General features: G+C 41.1%; 1 long non-coding RNA gene across 3 annotated transcripts in view; it reads right to left on the bottom strand.

Moving 5' to 3' along the window:
• Positions 1–21,671, bottom strand: part of LOC131494421 (uncharacterized) — a 210,712-nt gene that overhangs the window by 186,576 nt on the left and 2,465 nt on the right. For all 3 annotated transcript variants that reach the window (XR_009253391.1, XR_009253392.1, XR_009253393.1), the window contains exon 2: positions 16,415–16,646. This is a non-coding gene — a long non-coding RNA (uncharacterized LOC131494421). The remainder of the gene's footprint in view (positions 1–16,414; positions 16,647–21,671) is intronic.

Here is a 21,671-nt window from a genome sequence, read left to right as displayed (position 1 = left end):
TCCTAGTCCATGTCTCCGCCTCAGACCTGTCTCCTGCGGTTCAGAGTATTTATTGTATTGCCTAGTTACTCACAGACATCTCAAAGTTCTCTCCAATCTGTACTTGCTCCTCTTCGGAAATTTCCCCATCTTAGTGAATGACCCACGATGGTGGGCCATCCATCCAGTGATCCAACCCAGAAATCTAGGAATCATCTTAGACTCTTCCTTGTTCTTTATTCTAACCCACAACCAGGTCCTGGTGATTCTACCTTTTCAAAATTATTTTTCCAATCTGTCTTCTTTCCATCCTTCTGGCGACTGCCGTATTTAATTCCATAGGAACAGTATTCTCAGGCTCTCTCTACCACACATCTAAAACCCCTTTTATCCATCCACCATGTTCTTGTCAGAATTTTTTCCTCAAACTAAAGTTCCTGCTCCACACCCCACTTATTTATACTTTTGTGTCCTCTCATCACATTCTGTGGCCTGGAGCACCTTAGTGCTTGTTTACTGACAGAGCATTTAGTCACTTATCAGGTGCATTTTAAGGACATCCTTCTCCATGGAGATTTCTTAACCTTCCCAGCCCCATAAAATTGATGACTCATACTTCTACTCCCCTTGTATTCTCTGCTGACATATGTCATGCCCCCCAAACACTTCACTGCACCTAAAAACCATTCTACTCTATTCTAAGTTCCTCCAACTCTATTTTAGGTTTCTTAATGTCAGAACTGGAATTTATTCATCTTTCTACTCTCAGCACAATCACTGTGTGCAGCACACAGCTGACAAGAAAATAAGCCTGCTGAATGAGTGAGTAGCCCTTCCACGGTCAGGAGAATAAAAACCCTATCACAAAAGACAGTCAGCCCCTCTGGTTTAAAGATGGTAGTAATAGAGCACATTAAAAATTGACTATATCAACACTCATCCCTACTTCAAAATTTGATTTTCCTTTAAACTACAATCCTGACTATAATAATAATGAAATATTAAATACTCCCTGAATGATACGTTCCAAGGCAGATGGACAGCATGGGTCTTCATGATGGCCTGGAGATTTGCCGTACAGTCTACTAAGATCCTTCCATTAACCGCAACCCCTCCACTCCTACCCTCTGTAGAAACAGTGTGCCCCGGCTGACCTTTGAGAGTTCCCTCGGGCTACAGTTACACCCCTGTGAGCCCTGAGCCATCTATTGTTTCTGAGACCAAAGAGCAAACACCCAGAGCAGCGTTGTTTTATTGTATCGTCGCCCTGTGCTTCCAAAGGCAGCCTTGGTCTGGAACCAAACTCACACTGGGGTTCTACTGAACACCTTACACGGCGCTCATGATCTCACCTTACTTTTAACTTTCTCTTCCTTCCTGAATCTACTTTGACTATCTGAATCCGACCTACTTCTTGAGCCGAACTTTATTTAGTTCTTTCTCAGAGCTAATTCCAGGAGGATGTACACTACATCCTACAAGCAACAGGAGACAGCAGCCCAAGTAAGGGAGAATTCACTGAAATTTGGCAGAAATAACAAAACAGAGCCAGAAATGGGGTCTCCAGTGGCAGAGGTCAGAGACCAGGATTATAAGCTGCTACTTGCAGATGCAGTTCAGTCTCAGATCTGGTTCCTTGAAATGAAAGATTACCTGATTCAAGGAGGAGTTCGCTCAGTAGAGCTTCCGAAGTAGAGGTAAGAGAGTGGACGAGTCAGAATCAGAGACAAGACATTTTGGGAAGTGGCCTAGCCCCCAGGAACAGGTAGGCGTGGAGTCATACAGGAGGCCCACTGTCAGACTCCCAAGCCTGTGCTGATGGGGCACGTACTCTGAACCATCAAAGGTTATTGGTGAAGATCAGACCCTAACATGTAGGATGTGGTGACTGTTCATGCTGCCATCAGTATCTCTCACTTGACCCCACAAAGTCACCAGCTACTTTTCCCCCTGATATGTACCTTAATTGATTTAAAATTTCACCATCTGAAGAAACTTTTCATACTCCTCAAGCCCTGCACCTTCCTTATGAAGTTTTAAAAGATGCTGGTGGATTACTGTCATGACTGTTTCCCAGGGAATTCTACTGTGAATCTTTCTTCGTGCAGAGGATTTTCTGGTATACTCAGCACTTATCCAGTATATTTAAATAATAACTGTGATTTTAAAATGTCCTTATTCTACGGTGACTCCGTTCTGCTTTGTTTTGATGATGAACTCCGGCACTCTCTCTGGATACACCTTCTCAGTGTCCTCAACAGACCTCTCTTCCCCTACTTGACCTTGAACTCTTAGACTTCCAACACGGATCCTCCTCATACTCTGAAGAGTTGGGATATGATGTTTTGTCAGAGGCTTAATGAAGTTCTTAAATACTGTTTCTTAAATTGCTAAACATCCAGACGATCAATTCCTACACCTTTCTTACTAATATGCTGATAGGGTAGTAGCTGTGCTTTGGGTCCTATAAATATACACCAGAAATCACACATAAAATCTATCTTATTAGCATATTCAATAAAACAAAGAGATACATTTACAGGATGAATAATGTTACAAAAAATAAATGTCCTATCATAAAAACCACATAAGGAAACAAAATAGCCTTGAGAATTTTGTCATAGTTACACAAAAGACACATACATGCATTTTAAAGGAACTTAGACAGGATCAACAAGAACTTTTGTTCGCTTCTGTCATATTTGTATTTAGAATTTCTAACAATTGATTCCACATAGACACTGCAAGATCAGAGATCTTAAAATACATTCCATGTTACATATACTGTCACTCAATAAGACCCAAATATAAATTTAGCAACACAGAATCCTTCAACTGCATTAATATTTTACCAGACTGATCAATTTCTTTTTTAATGAAATTCCTTATAGGGGCTCCTGGGTGGCTCAGTTGGTTAAGCATCAGACTTCGGTTAGGTCATGATCTCATAGTTCATGGGTTTGAGCCCCACATCAGGCTTGGGGTTCTCTCCCACTTCCTCTCTCTCTACCCCTCCCCTACTTGTGCTTTCTCTCTCTGTCTCAAAATAGGTAAACTTTTTTAAAATGCTTACAATACTTGGAGAATTTTAAAATGGAAATCTGAACCATCATAACAGTATAAATTTGTTATTTTTCCTTTGTCTCATTTTGTTGCTATTGTTCCATGTGACATGTTCGTGAATGGGTATGAATTTCCATGGCTGCTGGAAATTATGAGAGATAATCAAGACTGAGATCAAGTCCTGTCTGAATGATAATTTTCTTATTGCTGAAACTTACTTATATCTTATTACTGAATTTTCTTATTACTGAAACTTAGTAAATAGTTATGCTAAATCATTATACCTACCTCTAAAAAGAAAAAGAAGCTAAGAAGAATTTGGAGTGCAGAAAATGGACTCTTTTAGAGTCTTAAACTTTGGGTTACAAACTTCACAGCATTACAGTGATGAAGTCAAGATTGCTTGCATTTCAAAAGTTGAAAATCACTGACCAAAGTGATTTGCCTATTAAACACTGAGAAAAGAGAACAAGAAAGATGTGGGCTTAAAGGGTTATACTTATTTCACAGATTAAAAAATATCTTTGCAATTGCTGGTGACATTTGTTTCCAAAGAGCAATCCAATTTCTGATTTCTGCATGCTTGGTTGGATTGTCTTTTATTACTGTTTCTCAGCGGTCCACAGTTACTCTTCATGGTGTGAAATGGTTCTTCAGTGTTCTTAATGTGTTTCCTCTGCACCCCTATGTGCATTCACTTTGCTCAAGTTTTACATACAGTAAATGCTTAGAGTTCTCATTACATACCTCTCACATCTTCCAAGAGCCATTAAGAACTCTCTTTTTTTTTTAAAGTAATTTTTATATTACTCTTGTGAAAGCCATGAAATTTGGACCCAATTTTGCCACTTATCACCTTTTTTTTATTAAAATTTTTTTTTCAACGTTTTTTATTTATTTATTTTTTTTTTGGGACAGAGAGAGACAGAGCATGAACGGGGGAGGGGCAGAGAGAGAGGGAGACACAGAATCGGAAACAGGCTCCAGGCTCCGAGCCATCAGAGCCCCAGAGCCTGACGCGGGGCTCGAACTCACGGACCGTGAGATGGTGACCTGGCTGAAGTCGGACGCTTAACCGACTGCGCCATCCAGGCGCCCCACCACTTATCACCTTTGTAAACATGAACAAAGCATTGCTCTCTCTGAATCTCAGCTTCTTCATCTATAAAATGGGAATCATAACATCTCCTTTACTAACCCAGCATCCACCAGTAACTAGTGGTTTGAATGGGCACATTACTTAACCACTCTGTGCCTCTACTTCCTCTTTACAAAGTGAGGGTAGTAATACTACCCACCTCTTAAGGCTGGTTAAGAATTAAATGAGATAGGGGGTGCCTGGGTGGCTCAGTCGGTTGGGCGACCGACTTTGGCTCAGGTCATGATCTCGCAGTCTGTGAGTTCGAGCCCCGCATCGGGCTCTGTGCTGACAGCTCAGAGCCTGGAGCCTGTTTCAGATTCTGTGTCTCCTTCTCTCTCTGACCCTCCCCTGTTCATGCTCTCTCTCTGTCTCAAAAATAAATAAATGTAAAAAAAAAAAATTTTTTTAAATTAAATGAGATAGTACATGCCAAATATATAAAATATATTTTAAATGAGATAGTACATGCCAAATATATAAAACAGGTGCATGGTAATTGTTCAAAACACTCTTGTGATTGCTGAAAAGATACAATGAAACTAATATGTGTGGAATGATAGAGTAAAAAGAGGAAGGGCTTCACAGTTCAACAAACTTAGCTTCAAATCATGTCCTTTTATTGGCTGTGATATCTTACATAAGTCACTCCACCTCTCTACACCTTGGTTATCTCTATTGTAAAATCCAAAATTATGAATATTAACAACAGCATGCATAAAGAGTAGAGTGAGTATTCAAAATATAGTGGTTATTATGAGAGTAAGCGAAAGTAATTTACAAAAAATATCATTACTCAAATAGCATTTATAAGACATGAGTAATATCAGAGATACATGAAATCCCTATCGCAATCCTTATCAGAAAGAGTAAGAAGAAAGCATATTCTAAAGAAATAGGAGAAACAACAATGACAACAGTGAAATGGAACAAATCTATGACCATTACAAAATAATGAATGTGTCAGCAAAATTTATAAAATGAAGGGAAAGGCCACTGGACTCACAGCTACAGTCATCTGCTTGGTAGGGTTGCCAAATAGCAACTGGTAAAGTATACATAGATTTCTTTCTAAGAAAATCAGACTTAGTCAGTGGGTGGTCCTCACCATAATCATAACAAATATACTCACTACCCAGAGCTAAAAGGGGAAATACATATGTAATATAACATAATTCCAAACAGTCAGGATGCTAACTTTTGGTTGGCAGTCTGACATGGTAGGCTAGGATGGAGATTATATAGTAAGACATCAAGTCTATTTGCTGTAGTAAAGTTGATGGAATAGGACCTCACTTTGGAAATGGCCCATCAGGGGTGCCTGGGCGGCTCAGTTGGTTGAGCAGCAACTCTTGATTTCGGCTCTTGATTTCTCACGGTTCATGAAGTCGAGTCCCCTGTCCAGCTCTGGGCTTCCTTCTCTCTCCCTCTCCCCTCCCCTGCTCATATTCTCTCTCTCTCTCTCTCTCTGTCTCAAAATGAATAAATAAAACCTAGAAAGAAAGAAAGAAAGAAGGAAAGAAAGAAAGAAAGAAAGAAAGAAAGAAAGAAAGAAAGAAAGAGCCCATCAATTAATGCATGATGGAATTCTTTGTGACTTGGGAAAACTGCTGATAATCATTACCATTGTTGCTATTATTTTTTTTAACTTTATTATTTTATTTATTTATTTATTTTTGAGACAGAGAGAGACAGAGCATGAACGGGGGAGGGTCAGAGAGAGAGGGAGACACAGAATCCAAAGCAGGCTCCAGGCTCTGAGCTGTCAGCACAGAGCCTGACACGGGGCTCAAACTCACGGACCGTGAGATCATGATGTGAGTCGAAGTCGAACGCTTAACCGACTGAGCCACCCAGGCGCCCCCCATTGTTGCTAGTATTAAAATCAAATGCCCAGTATTCATTATCACATGATGATTTTCTAAAACTATTTTTTTAAGTTTTTTTAATGTTTATTTATTTTCGAGAGAAAGAGAGAGAGAGACATAAAGTGTGAGGAGGGGAGGAGCAGAGAGAGAGGGAGACACAGAATCCAAAGTGGGCTCCAGGCTCTGAACTGTCAGCACAGAGCCCAATGCGGGGCTCAAACCCATGAGCTGTGAGATCACGACCTGAGCTAAAGTTGGACACCCAATCAACTGAGCCACCCAGGTGTCCCTAAAACTATTTTTATATTTTAAAAACAGAAAGTAGGAAAAATATGAAAATACACATTAAATAAAAATAAGCCTAAAGGATTATTTTGTTCTATTCCATAGGATATACATTTTTTTTTTTTTTTTGAGAGAGAGAGTCAGAGCATAGGTGGGTGGGGGCTGTAGAAGAGAGAAAAAGAGAATTTTTTTTTTAAGTTTATTTACTTTTGAGAGAGAGAGACAGAGACAGAGTGCGAGCAGGGGAGAGGCAGAGAGAGAGGGAGACACAGAATCCGAAGCAGGCTCCAGGCTTTGAACTGTCAGCACAGAGCCCAACGTGGAACTCGAACCCATGAGCAACGAGACCATGACCTGAGCCAACTCATTGCCCAACCGTCTGAATGACCCAGGCGCCCTATTTTTTCTTTTAGTATTTTTAATGTTTATTTATTTTTGAGAGAGACAGCATGAGGAAAGAGAATCTTAAGCCCCGACATGGGGCTCAATCTCATGACTGTGAGATCATGACCTGAGCAGAAATCAAGAGTCAGATGCTTAACCGACTGAGTCACCCAGACGCTCCGTGGATATGTGTCTTATTTTATGTTTTATGGTATGAGAAGAAATGAGATAAAGTGCCATAACTTAAAAACAAATTTTTTTTTAATGTTTATTTTTGAGAGAGAGAGAGAGACAGAGACAGAGCGCGAGTTGGGGAGGGGCAGAAAGAAAAGGAGACACAGAGTTCGAAGCAGGCTCCAGGCTCTGAGCTGTCAGCACAGAGCCTGATGCAGGGCTCGAACTCAAGAACTGTGAGATCATGACCTGAGCTGAAGTCGGACGCTTAACCAACTAAGCCACTCAGGCACTCAAGTGCTATAACTTTTAGACAAGTATATCTAGCATATTGGCTAGAATGTCAATGACCACAGTAATCATGCCCTAACTTGCTCTAATAATTGCAGACCATGCAATGCCTACCTACTAGGGTACCTTGGTTCCTGACTCTAGAACCAGTCCCATTCCTATGGGCACAGTAAAACTCTGTAGGTAAGTAGCTAATTGATCCAGTATTGAGTCAGACTGAATGTGGTATGGATGTCCTCCTTGCTCCCCATTGCTCCCTCCACACCATTCACCCTCTCTCCTCCATTCCCTGTCCTTGTCACATTGATTCTCATTTCTTCAGACTATACCACTGTGATGCCTAATTTGGTAAATATGGTTATTCAGGGATGGTTAATTTGGTTAATTCAGACAGTACCGCTACGGTGTGTCAAATTGGCTAGGCATGGTGCCCAGTCTTCACAGTCTAGACATTGCTGTGAAGGTATTATTTTTTAGACGAAATTAACATTTAAAACAGTAGACTTTGAGTAAAGCAGTTTACTCTTCATAATGTGGGTGGGACTCATCCAATCACTTGGGGGCCTTAAAAGCAATAATCAAGTTTCTCCAGGAAAAGGGAATTCTGCCTCTGGACCATCTTTGGACTCAAGCTGCAACATCAACTCTCCTTGGATCTCCAGTCTGTCAGCCTGCGCTGCAGATAGACTTCCAGACATGCCAGCTCCCACAGTCACATGAGCCAATTCCTTAAAAATCTCTGTGTTGATACAATTATATATATATAGCCTGCTACTCTGGAGAACCACAATTAATATGGCCAGCTGGGGGCCCATGATTAGGTCACATTTAATTTTGCTTAAAACCAACCAATTCAGATCCCTATCTTCACTTATCGCAGTAATGCATTTCCTTCCTCAATAGGAGGCTTCTTTCCCACTCCCAGCCACAAAGTAAGTCAAGAATTCCAATAGGCTGGAAGATGAGTCCTCCCTCAGCTGATATCTCACTTCCTATCTCACCGAGAGAAAACAGAAGCAACCAGAAGAGAAGTTCGTCAGGCTATGCCCACAACCTACTCACCTATCTGCTGTTGGCCCATATACCCTGCCTTCCTCCCATGTACTCCTCTCTGAGAGCAACCCTCCACTTACCCAATGACCCCGTCCCTTCTCAGCTATTCCAGAAACTCTCCCCCTCTCTTGCCTCATCAGGCTCCTCCCCTCCCTTAGGGCTCAGTGGCAACACTATAAAAATATGGTGTCACTTTTCCCATCTTAAAAAAATAAGTTTAAAAAGCCTCTCTAATTCCACATCCCCTTTTACCTTACATCTCGATTCTCTGTTGCCCTTTACAAAAAAGTTCCTCCAAAGAGTTGTCTGCACTCACTGTCTCCCATTCCTCGCTTTCTATTCTTTTTAGATCCACTCCCTTCTGCTTTTCATCCTTACCATTCCACTGAATCTAATCCTCTCAAGGTCACCAAAGACCTTCCTGCTGCAATTCTAATGATCAATACTCAGTCCTCATTTTACTTGACTTACTAGCAGCTTGTCAGTTCATTGTTTTCTACAACTGGAAGCTCTTTCTCTTGGTTTACAGGATGATGACATCCTCCTGGTCTATTTCCATTAGCTTCTCCCTCTCAGTTTCTTTTGCTGATTCTTCACAATAAGAAAGACCCCAAGGCCAAGGGGCCCCCCTTCCTTATTTCCCTCACTTCCTTGGTAATTTCATCAAACCTCAGGACTCAGCCCTTTTCACTCTTCCTTCAGATGTCCATGTGGCTCACTCTCTCCCCTCTTTTCAGTCTTGGCTGAAATGTCACCTTCTCAGTAGGACTTTCATTGCATAAAATTGAACCTTCCTCTCCCCTATTCCCAGCTCTGATAATCTGTTGGCTTGCAACCTCAAGAGTTTCCTGGGTGAAATCTGAAATGAAGCCCTGTACATGGAGGCCAAAGAGAGGCCAAAGGGAGACACAGACCACCCCAGATGTTAGGTGGCAGGTTTAAGAAGCAAGAGAACTTACATACAAGGTTCGTCTTGGGTGGTGGCAAGACTAACAGATCCCCCCATCCACCCTCTAGAACCTGAGAAGCTTATATAGAGGGCTTAGCTGGGTTCAGTTATATATTCAGTCCAGATAGTCTCAACACACCTTACTCTCTCAAGGCCGTATCCTTGAGAAAGGGCCGCTAGTGTGGGAGTAGTAGAAAGAACATATATTCTAAGGATGGGGATGGGGTTGGGGAAGGGGTGAGGAGCCTCTGATTGCCCAGGTCCAGCTCTCAGGTCAAACAGCGACTATATCCTCTTGATGACCTCCTCCAACACAATCCTTATCTCGCCCTTCCTTCCTATTTATTATTCTTTATAACATTCATTGTGATGTCACAAACCCCATTTACTCATCTGCTTTATTGTGTGTTCTCTCCCACTTAGGACCTACATTCCCTAAGGGCAGGAACTGCAGTCCTCTTTGTTTACCCCTTTATGCCCAGAGCCTAAAACATCTGACAAATTGTAGGTGCTCAGTACACTTGCTGAATCAATGGTCTTGCCTAGCTTTGTTACCCACTTGACGTGTGGTAGAGAAACTAAGATTCTTTGTTCAGTTTTCCTATGAATTGAGGTCTTCAAAATGTATTGATAGACCTCCCTGATTCCGAACATTCCTCTGTTACCTCCCTAATTGCCTTCCATCTGGATTACACCACATATGGACACCTTTTCTGTATTAATGGGCTCTCCTGAACATTTTATTAACAGTGCTCATCTCTGTCCTGAGGTAGGAGAGTCATAGGTCTGTCCAAGGAAATCAAAGTGGCCAAGGAACATCAAAGTGGCCGGTGTGAACGGCTGATACAGACTGAGCCAGGAAGACAATGGAAGGAGATGAGGTCAAAAGTGGTAACCAAGGGGTGTAGAAGGAAGATAGAGATCAGGCAGTGGCTTGAATAACTTGAAAAGACTTTGGCTTTTTCTCAGAGTGAGTTGAGAAATCCTTGGACAGTATTGAGTAGGTGTAACATGATCTGATGTGTTTTTAAAAATTCACTCTATCTGCGGGTTGAAAATAAATCACTATTCAAGGTCATTTAATTTTTCTGCACCTCATTTGCAAAGTGAGTAGGCTAGATTAGAGATCCTTTTAGGTTGCTTCAACTTTTAAGAAATCATACAAATATGAGTGGAAAAAGGATTTTTTTTTAAATACCTGGTTAATTAAATGTTTTGTGATTAACAACAAACAATACATCAATTGCTTCACTTGACACTATTTTTAAAAATCAGTGCATGGGGCACCTGGGTGGCTCAGTCGGTTAAGCGGCTGACTTCGGCTCAGGTCATGATCTCACGGTCCGTGAGTTCGAGCCCCACGTCAGGCTCTGTGCTGACAGCTCAGAGCCTGGAGCCTGTTTCAGATTCTGTGTCTCCCTCTCCCTGACCCTCCCCCGTTCATGCTCTGTCTCTGTCTCAAAAATAAAAAATTTAAAAAAAAAATGAAAAATAAAAATAAAAATCAGTGCTTGGCAACAGTGAAGTCATGATGATCTAGGCTGCTCATCAAAGTGCCCTTCAAATTCTCACATTCTCCTATTTGCCATGGTCTCTTAGATATTTCCACATGTCACTACTAAAACTTGGCTTGGAGAGACCCGAAAAGGAAACATGGCAGAGATTTGTCAGATGCAAGATTTATTGCGAGTCAAATTTGCAGAAAACTAATCAAGTCTTGACATGGGAAATTGAAGTTCAATGTATTGAGATGCGTTGTTTTCCTGACAACATTTTTAGAGAATGCAAACTCTACTTGCCTAACCACACCAAGCTAGCTACCTGAGGTATTTAAGGTTTTCTGCATTTCATGGACTGTAGTCAAGGTTCTCCAGAGACAGTGAATTAATAGATTAGCTAGCTTGCTAGATATTTATTTTAAGCAATTGTCTCATGTGACTGTGGGGGGCTGGCAAGTCCAAAATCTGTAGAGCAGACCCACAGGCTAAAAATCCAGGCAAGAACTAATGTTGAGGTCCAAATTCCCTAGGGCAGCAAAATGAAAACTCAGGCAGGGTTTCTCTGTTGCAGTCTTGAAGAAAATTCCTTTTTCAAGAAATCTGTCTTTGCTCTTAATGCCTTCAACTGATTGGACAAGGCCCACCATTACAGAAGATAATCTGCTTTTGTCAAAGTTTACAGACTTAGATGTTTAATACATACAAAAAACACCCTCAGGGCAACATCTAGACTTGTGTTTGACCAAACATTCTGGTACCATGAGCTAGCCAAGTTGACAGCCTCAGTAAAGGCTGAACTGAGTAATACCAATTCTTTTTAAAATTTTTTTAATGTTTATTTATTTTTGAGACAGAGAGAGACAGAGCATGAACGGGGGAGGGTCAGAGAGAGAGGGAGACACAGAATCAGAGGCAGGCTCCAGGCTCTGAGCTGTCAGCACAGTGCCTGACGCGGGGCTGGAACTCACCGTGAGATCATGACCTGAGTCGAGGTCGAACGCTTAACCAACTGAGCCACCCAGGCGCCCCAATACCAATTCTTAAGTAACAGAGATTATCCCACTCTCTTGAAATGTTGCGTGCAATTCCAGTTATACTGTTCGTCATTTTCCTCTTTTTGCTAGTAACAAAAGCAATAGCCACAATTCAAAGCTCTATTATTAAATTCATCCATGAGAACAATCAGTATTGTTAATGAGGAAGGAAAGGGCAAGTTTTTTTCTATCTTTCCATCCCTATGTTGCTAATAACATCAGTTATATGTGAGAACTGCGAGGGTTAAATCCCTAGACCAGATTCATCAATTAAATGTGAAAAGTAAACTGATAATGCACAAAAGTATTCCAAATGAAGTTGGGTCCGCAATGCTGGAAGTGACTAAATGTATTTTCATGGGACTGCTACAGCCATAGCACCCTGGATGTGTGCCATCTCATCTGTATTTTCATGGGACTTGAAGCCCTCTTCTCCTCGCAGTTGGAACCACTGGATTTCCACATACTAGAGTTGCTTAGAAAAATCTTTTCCTTGAGAGGAACTTAGGGAGTTCTATCCTAGCATCTTGGAACACACCATCTGTCTACTTGGCTTCTATCAGCTCCACCCTGTGCCCTGGTGGTAGGAATCTCTCTTGCCCCAGAGCTGCAAATACCCATCTTGAACATCCAGTCCAATTCAAGGCTGATTCTACATTTTTAGCCGAACTGGCCACCTAGTTAGGTATCTTTCTGAGATTGGAGCCCTGTTTGGCTCTTGTTAGACTTCCCTTCTTTCCAGGGCAGGATGGGACACCTGTGTCTGAACTGGAGATGAACCCCTGGCGCCGAGTCCGGACTGAGGCTCGGGGCGCGGGTGGCCGAGCCAGCGCATGCGCGCGGGTGGCTGCGTCGCCAAGGCCCAAGTTACCGGCTCAGGATCCGCTACCCGCTTAGATTTCCCAATCCCAACTGCTGGCCTGCCATTACCACCTCCATGCTATCATTACGTGCTGTCCAGCTGCCAGAATGATCCTGCTGCCCCAGCCCTCCTAGGTGAGGATACTCATCCAGGATAAGACTTTCTCCTGGGTGCTGTATCCTTGGTTGCACATGCCATGCTTTTTTCATGAGATTGGGCTTTGCTTTTGGAAGGCAGTGCCTCTTTCTTGCCCCCTTCCCCCCAAGTGTGAGGTCTAGTTCTGGTTCCCCATTTCTCCCAGAATGCCTGTCCTCTAGCAGAATTCACAGAGTATTAGTACCCTTGTACAAATGGGCCTGAGTTTTCTCACCTGTAAAATTAGGAGATTGGACTAGAAATGACCCTTTCAGCTCTGACAGGCTTATGATTCTATAAATGCCTCCTCTATTTAATGGTCCTTGACAGCACCTCAGAGAAAATAAAATCACACCAGGTCCTGAGTAGATTATTTTTATTCTGACATGTCTATGCCTGGCTCTCTTTTCTGATGATAAGTTTCTCATCATTGAGTAATGCTTCTATTTCTTAGAGAGTGCTTTTCCTTAAATACTATAGTTATTATCAGTTCACCCAATTTATTCTAGTCAGACCATTAAGGGATGTGCTAGAGATTTTCCTTCGGTTTCTTACACAACACAAATGGAATCTAAACAGAAGACCTCGCTAATCTCCTGCTTCCGGCCCCTGGGGGCTTGTCACTGAACTCTGGCCAGGACCCACACAGGCCTCTGGTACTTGGGCCTTTGCTGGTGAGAATATGCTTGGGCAGTTCCACTTCCTCCTCTCTTTTGGTAAAAGAATACTTTTACACCATGTGTTTATTAGGAACCGTGTTCCCTCAGGCTGAAGTGTAAATAGAGGATTAAGAGCATAACTAATTTACATGAGAGACAAACATACCCATGAAAGCAGAACACATTGTAAATGATACACTGAGAAAAAGTTAATCTCGTTTTCCATTGCATGTCCGAACAGGCAAATCCTCTTGCCATTTACCTTTGCTTTTAGAAACAAAGTGCAGAACAATAAAATTTTTCACTCACGGAGCCATTCTTTATTTCCAATCAAAGAACCTCAGCAGAGACCCTTGCAGGAAATGCAATATCTAGGCCACACACATAAACAGAATCTTAAAAAAAATGATGAATGAGATTGTTTCCCTTTGCTTAAAAACTGAATTAAATTAAAAGCATGATCAAGCTACTTGGCTGTACAAAAGCCAGTCATTAATATTGCTTTTAAAAACTCAACAGGAAGCAGCTGATTCAGTGGGCATGGACATGTGGCCTCTGCAGAGTTGAACCTGTCTGTCCCAAACCACATTTGAAGTTATTCCAATAGCTCTGAGCAAAATAGTGACAGAGTAATTGGCAGTAAACAAGATAAAGTGTATGTGTTCTTTGGCTATTATGTTAGCAACTAAGTACATTGAAATACTATCAGCCAAAAATATAATTTCCAAAAAGAACATTACTGATATAATAAATGTTTGTGACCTTTAAATCTTCTAAAGGTTTAGTATGGTTCCAGGAGGAAAAATTGGGCATTCTTGCACAGCCATATCTTGGGCTGGATACCCAAGGCAAGGATGCCCTGGATACCTCAGGCAAGGATAGCCTTGTGTTAAGAGGTCACCTGAGAGGAGCATTGGGAAAACTTCCCAGGCCCCAAATCTCTCCGCCATCCACTGACATTCCACCCTGAAATGTGTACTACAGATGTTTAATGTTTTCTCCCTTGAACTTGTCCTCCTGGGAGAGAAACCATATTTGACTTCAAGATGGATTCACTTATGAAGGTCTTTCTCGAGAATTATTTCTGATGCAGAAAAGGTGAGGGTTGGAAAGCATGAACATGTCAGGAGTCTGAGGTCAGAGGAAGAGAATGTGAGCAAGGCTGGGAAGGAAGAGGGGACATAACCAAACAAGGAAGTACTGCATGAGGAAGACAAACTGGGTACTTCAACGTCACGTCCAGGGCCAGTGCTGAACTTGGAAGTTTTTAAATTTGAACTTAAAATGGATTAATACTGTGACATAAAGTCTGAGGCAGGGAAATGCTAAAATGCTGGATGAAGCAAGAAAAAAAAATATAGATCATCCAGAATTCATCTTTGATCTAAATTCAAGGCCAAACAGTTATCTGTAGAAGGCTTCAGAAATGTACATTGGACTTTCTTGCAGCCGATTCTATTCATTCCTTTTCAGGTCTTGACCTTTTATTACTTGAGCTCTTTGGCATCTATGTTCTTTGCCCCTCCTTTGTTCTTAACATTCTCTGTGCTTGGTTTCTGTGACATCGGCTTTTCTGCATCTCCTCCTACCCTCTGGCCATTTGTTTTCCCTCTACTACCTCTATTCCCTGAATGCTGATGCTTTTCCTATTAGCTGTGGGAAAACCCATCTTCTCCAAAAGTAATCTTATCAGTGCTGGTAGTTTTCCATCTGGAGCCCATTGCTCTCCTCTGGGATCTACAGTGTATCCAACTGCTTATTGGACTTCTCTATCTGAATGTGCTGGTCCAAAGTTATACTCCCCATTTTCTCAGTCCTCTTCTGCCCACCTCACTCCCTCTCCCATATTCCTCATTATGTGGAAAGATGCTGCCATCCAGATGCTCAGACTACAAAGCATGGATTCTCATCTTCCAAACAACTGTTGATTGAGCTAACTACTCCCCATTCCTATGGCCGGTGAGCACTCACCACTCTGCCTCATTCCTCCCTGCTCTAATATCCTCCCAACTGGTCCCCAAATTCCCTCCCTGTCCCATTCCAGGCTCCATCGGAAATGGAACAGGACTCCATTGCTCACAGTTTGTTCATGACTCCCCACATCCTGCATCTTACAGAATAAAATCTACACATATTTGCACGCCATTTAAGACCCCTTATGATTTATGATTATATTTATTTCCTCCCTACCCCCAACACACACACACACACACACACACACACACACACACACTTTTAAGTCAGCAATACCAAACTACTTACATTCCCATATTGCATCTAACTCTCCCATTTCTACTTGATGTGCTTCTGCCTGGAATGCTTTTCTGTCAACCCTGGCCTACCTCCTTTTTTATTATCGTTCTCACACTAAGGCTTCCTTTCTCAAAGCAAGTGTTTTTTCTCCATGAGGACCTCTTTAACTCTCCCCTGTGGTATATCTTATGTGTGTGCACCTCTACCGTGGCAGGTACCACGTTTGTTCACCAAGCAGGCCCAGCATCTTAAAAAAAAAAAAAAATGACTGGCACATATTAGGTGCTCAATAAATACTTGCTTAATGAATGAGTGTTGTTTATATTTATTGGGATATCTGTTTCCCCACTAGATTATAATATCCCTTGTATCTGCAATGACTAGCCAGATAGAGAACCCCCACCGTTAGGTGATTGAGTTTGGCAATGTAAACTTCCACATTTTACAATCTTTAGCATATTTCAAGGATTCAAAAATATAAATGAGTTATTATTAAAATCCCAACAAGATTCTAGTTCTTAGAGAACTGATTGTATTTTGCCTAACGACCAACTTTAGCAAATTCATAGTAATGGAGAGAATATTGAAAATAGCAAATGATACGTAAAAAAAGATAACTTCCTTTTGAATTTGGAAGTGGAAAGTGCTCTTTGTACTTACATTTTAAAGATTTTATTTTATTTATTTATTCAGTTATCTCTATACCCAGTGCAGGGCTCGAACTTACAACCCTGAGATCAAAAGTTGCAGCTTTATCAACCGAGCCAGCCAGGCATCCCTGTACTTACGTTTTAAATTGGGAGTGACTGAGGACCCAGCAATTCATGATCTATTGAATAAATCTTGAATTCATACTGCAAAGGTCTGGCTGTCTGGGTTCTCTTCTTTGCCCTCTGATCCTGACTTCACATTGGGCACTGATTTCATCACCTCTTAGACTGATTAACTCCGCTTAACTTCATAGACAGGTGTTAGTTTACAGCTTTCTGAAGAAGGTTTTGAAAAGTCTTCTGAGGGTTTCTGCAGGGTTAGAGAACAAAGGTCTCGTTAATAATCAATAAAATCAGTAGTGCCCAACTTACAGATCTTACAAGGCCAGTTGAGACCACTAAAAATCCATTTAGGGGCACCTGGGTGCCTCAGTCGGTTCAGTGTCCGACTTTGGCTCAGATCATGATCTCGCAGTTCTTGAGTTCGAGCTCCGCGTCGGGCCCACTGCTGTCAGCTGCTCCCCTCTCTCTCTGCCTCTCCCTGGCTCAGGCTCTCTCTCTCAAAAATGAATAAACATTTTAAAAAATCCACTTAACCTGTCATATACTGGAAATTTTAGACAATGTTCAAAACTAGAACTTAAACACCAGAATAGTTTTTTAAAACCTCTTTGAGAACTATCTTGAATATTGGCACACAAGGTGATAGGTGCTTCATCTTGCAGTGAGGTCTACTGGCTCTTCCTAGAAGCCCAAGAACCGATGGTTCACTCCATCGTGCTTGGGCTCCAAAGCAAGCAGGCTTCTCTTCAGGCCATCTTGGACACTGATGTCAGAACAAACACAGGTTCTCTCTGTAGGACCCTAACAGCTCTGCTTCTCCTTTTCCCCAGGGATCTATTTCATTCCTCATGTCTCTTATTCATTCACTCAATACACGTTTCCTGAGCATCCGCTGGGAGATGAGCCTTCTTCTAGGTGCTGAGGATACAGTAGTGAACAAAACAGACAAAATTCCCTGTCTCACTGGAGCTTTCTCTCCCTTTCTTTATCCACCTTCCTCAGTGAAGATGGGGGAATCTGAATATGCTAGTCCTGCTCTTCAGATTAGCAAACGCACACCAGTCCATGAATTCAAAATGCTTCTCCCATTTTCCGAGATGGGTCCGTGTCTCAATTTTTTTTTTTTTAATGTTTATTTATTTTTGAGACAGAGAGAGACAGAGCATGAACAGGGGAGGGTCAGAGAGAGAGGGAGACACAGAATCTGAAGCAGGCTCCAGGCTCTGAGCTGCCAGCACAGAGCCCGACATGGGGCTCGAACTCACGGACCGTGAGATCATGATCTGAGCCGAAGTTGGATGCTCAACCGACTGAGCCACCCAGGCGCCCCAGTGTCTCAATTCTTAACACACTTTTTCTGAGTTAATGAGGAGTGCCCATGAACTGGCTCGCCAGAATGGGTCTGAAGCCTGTGCTAGAAGGAGACTCCTGAGGGAACAGGTTAACTGATCTGATGAGGGTGAACATCACTGAGAACAGACTTCCTGGAAGACATCATTGACTGAATACAGAGAGGTGAAGAGAGTGGGAAGAAAAAGCGTGCGTGGTATGCAGCCTGGCTCTCTGCTCTGCCTGTGCGAGGCAATGGAAAAAAAAAAAAAAGGGCAAAAAAAAAAAAAATGTCCTAAGGAGCCTCATTCCCACAGATTCTAGTCCCTGGAGTACTGAAGGTCAGCGCTGCTGGGAATGTAACCCAGAGACAGCAAAGTCAGCACAATGTGCTCTGGGACTGTCCTTTTTCTCATTCACGGGCCAGCTGAAGCAGCTTCCTCATAGCTGTTTCACCACTTGCTAATTGCCAGTAATTACCCTTAAGCCCCGCGTTGAAAGGGCTAAAACTATTTCATGAAATTTTGTACAGATGAGTATTTATAAATTGGGGTTTCCGTCTCAGCGGTGTCAGTACTTAAGCAGAGCTAATAATTGACCTGGAAAAAAAGTTTTGGTGGCTGCAGTTAAGCGACTTGGTGACTAGAACCAACCGACACGATGTTCCGAGGTGCTTAACTTTTCTTCAGTTACTTAATTCATTTCATTGGGTATGAGAATAAAATTTTTATACTGAAATGCTTTTTGACACTATTTCTTTCACGTCCCCTGCTGTGCAAGTGAGGCAGTGGACTACAGGAATCGAAAGGATTAGACTGTTCTTTTCCATCACAGCTGGTACATATTCAAAATGCAAACCCGCCTGGGTATTTCCAAGGAGAATATTCTTTTCATGATGAAGCTGGAGTAATCTATTCTTTAGTAGAAATGACCTCTGTTTTCATGGCCTGATGACTGAGCAGTTTTATATGATTTGATGTATTCTTTGGGATCAGAAAAATCTGTCATAGATCTTTTCTAAAGATTAGGGCGATAAGCAACCTAAGGTTCTCTGATCTTGAAAGGAAACTATAAATAATGACTACAAGGTCACCAAAAAAAAAAAAAAATTAGTACAAGCATCAAAAAGTCAGACTTATGCTTCATCTAACTGATACTCACTTGATGTTTTCCAAAATTCAAGGAAATAAATTTTTTAAAAATGACTCTTCTTTTTAAAAAGAAATCTAAAAGAGGCTTAAGTCTAACTTAAACCAAACTAACAGTACTATCAGCTACTTCCAGGAAATAAAAGGAAGACAGAAAATACTCTGTACATTTTATTTTAAATTACATGATATTAGAGAATAAGCATTTTTTTTGCTTATGTCATTTATATGTTTAATAACAGTAACTGCCATTTATTGAGTATCTACTAAGTGCCTAGCATTCTATTCAGTGCTTTACATACAACATGGTAGAATGATTAAGACGGCATGCTCTGGAGTTAGACTGCCTGAGTGTAAATACTGGTTATTTACTATCTGTGATCTTGATAACATTACTGAACTTTTCTGTGGCTGTTTATTCATTTGAAAAGGGGGAGTCAATAATAGTATCAACATCAGAGGATTGTTTGAGGATGAAATGTGTAGTATACCATGAGCACTCAACATATATTAGCAATTATTATTATCCCACTTAAGGCAGGTACGTAATTTAATGATGCCCCATTTTTTCTCCTGATTTTGTAGGTGGGAATAAGAGACACAAAGGGTTGGGTTACTTGACCAAGGTTAACTCAGCTCTGTTAAACTCTTAAGATCTACACTCTTAACAACTATAGTCTACTACAAATACACTGGGGATCACAAATCCTTTTTGGACATGGGCAAAATATAAACAAACAACTTATACATGTCTGAAATTAGCCTATAAAGAGCCATTGTATTGCCATTACAATTGCCAAATTCACTTCTGATGGGCTCATAGGGGATAAGATTCTATTCTATGAGCATCTCCAGCTCACATCCTCAATCAATCATAGGAAGAGCTTAAAATTAACACATCTAAATGCATTTGGAAATCTAGCAATTAAACAACAGAAACACTCAGAGTATCTATAAGTACCAATGTCTGTAGTTAATTCCCCCTTCCCTCCTTTTTCTTGGTAGGGGCAACCGCTACATATGTCTACGAGAGAGATGTTTAGCACTGTAAAATCACGCATGCTCTACAGTTGGGTTTTACAATTAAAAAGTAGGTTTACGAGGGCAAAACTAAATCTATGTGGATTGGGGCTATTTAATTTAGAGCCAGGATTATGTCTTTGACTACTTGGTACAATGCTGGGTATGCTGTCAGAGCACAGAACATAATAAATAATAACCACAATAAATGTGCTAGGGAACTGGTATAGAAGTCGCCTAGATTGATGGATCTCATTTGCTATCCTGTATTACTCAACTCCAATGGAAATTACAATTTGCTTGTAAAGATACCTTATTTATGTAACTTCAATTTGAAAATTTTTTCTTTCCCTTTTAGTTATATGTGTTTATCAATTTTGCTTTTCTTTTTTAAACATAATATTCCTTTGAGGAGGAGTTAAAAGATTTAGCTTTGCCTGGCAGCATGCCAAGTAGAAAAACCACTATCATCAATTTTCTTTCCAATAAAAGATGATGCTCAGAGTGGTAGACTTAAATTCCCAGTCTAACCTCACAGTGTTGATGAGATTTTCAAATGCTACTAAATGGAACAGGGTCTACACTAGAAGGAATGAATTTTTATTGGTGACAAGAGTGAAAATTAAACCATTATATACGGTGATAACCGAATAAGGAAGAAGAAGTTTAAAATCAAAACAAAAGGATTATTTAAGGGCATGTCTCCATAAAATGAAGGACTGTGGCCCTTTTCAGAATATGCCAAGGGAAAAAGAAACAGTCTATACACTTCTCCACTCCTGAATGCATGCCTTTGAGGAGTTTGAGAACCATTGGAAAAGGATTATGAAGCAACACAGGGGCCCCTGGGTGGCTCAGTCGGTTGAAGGGCTGACTCTTGGTTCAGGTCATGACCTCATGACCTCATGGGTTGAGCCCTCCAATCGGCTCCAGCTCACAGATCACAGCCTGCTTCGGATCCTCTGTCTCCCTCTCTCTGCCCCTCCCCACCCCTCTCTCTCTCAAAAATAAATACATGTTTAAAAAAAAAAAAAAGCAACTCAAATAGTTGCTTCATTTAATCTTTCTTAAACGTTTTAAAATGGTTGACACACACTTTAAGAATCTTCTGAAAATAATGAAACTTATGCCTATAGGAAGACATGCGCACAAAATTTTCATACACTTTCAGGAGGATTAAGGGACCCCTTGAAACCCATCTGTGGATCCAGGAATCCAGATTAAGAACCATATGAGTCTCAGCAGCACACTTTATGTTTTATAGGGTGTAGATAGGAACACTGGCCAAGCTAAACCGTCAATCCAACTGCAATAAAACTGTTAACTGATACTTACTACTGTATACAGTTTTTATAAATTTCTAAGTGCTTTTTTTGTAGAAGTTATTTGATATATTAGCCCAGTAGACACTTAGATGCCAGGTTAGATAGATTAGGTAAGAAGGGGTAATACTGAATATGTATTCTGTGCTGTGTTGCTTACCAAATGTCTGGATAGTCTATCAGAATTAGATTTTGTATAAATAAAAATGTTCCTTCATGCAACATAAATATCCTTGGCTGGTGTACATTGAAGCACTATTCTTCTAATCCCTTAGAATAGATATTTATTAATTCTTTGCAACGAGAAACAAAATACTTAGGTTTCAAAGGTGTTAAGATAGACACCTAGATCAACAGTTCTCAAAGTTTTATCTGAGAATCCCGGGGAGGGACATGAAATCTTCCCTTTGCCAATTGTGTATCTGTGTGAGTCTGAATTCTCTTCATATACTT

The sequence above is a fragment of the Neofelis nebulosa genome, chromosome 14 (assembly GCF_028018385.1).
Source record: "Neofelis nebulosa isolate mNeoNeb1 chromosome 14, mNeoNeb1.pri, whole genome shotgun sequence".
In the NCBI taxonomy this organism is placed as follows: domain Eukaryota; kingdom Metazoa; phylum Chordata; class Mammalia; order Carnivora; family Felidae; genus Neofelis; species Neofelis nebulosa.
Note: the sequence above shows the minus strand (reverse complement) of the source record. Positions and strands in the feature narration are given on the sequence as shown.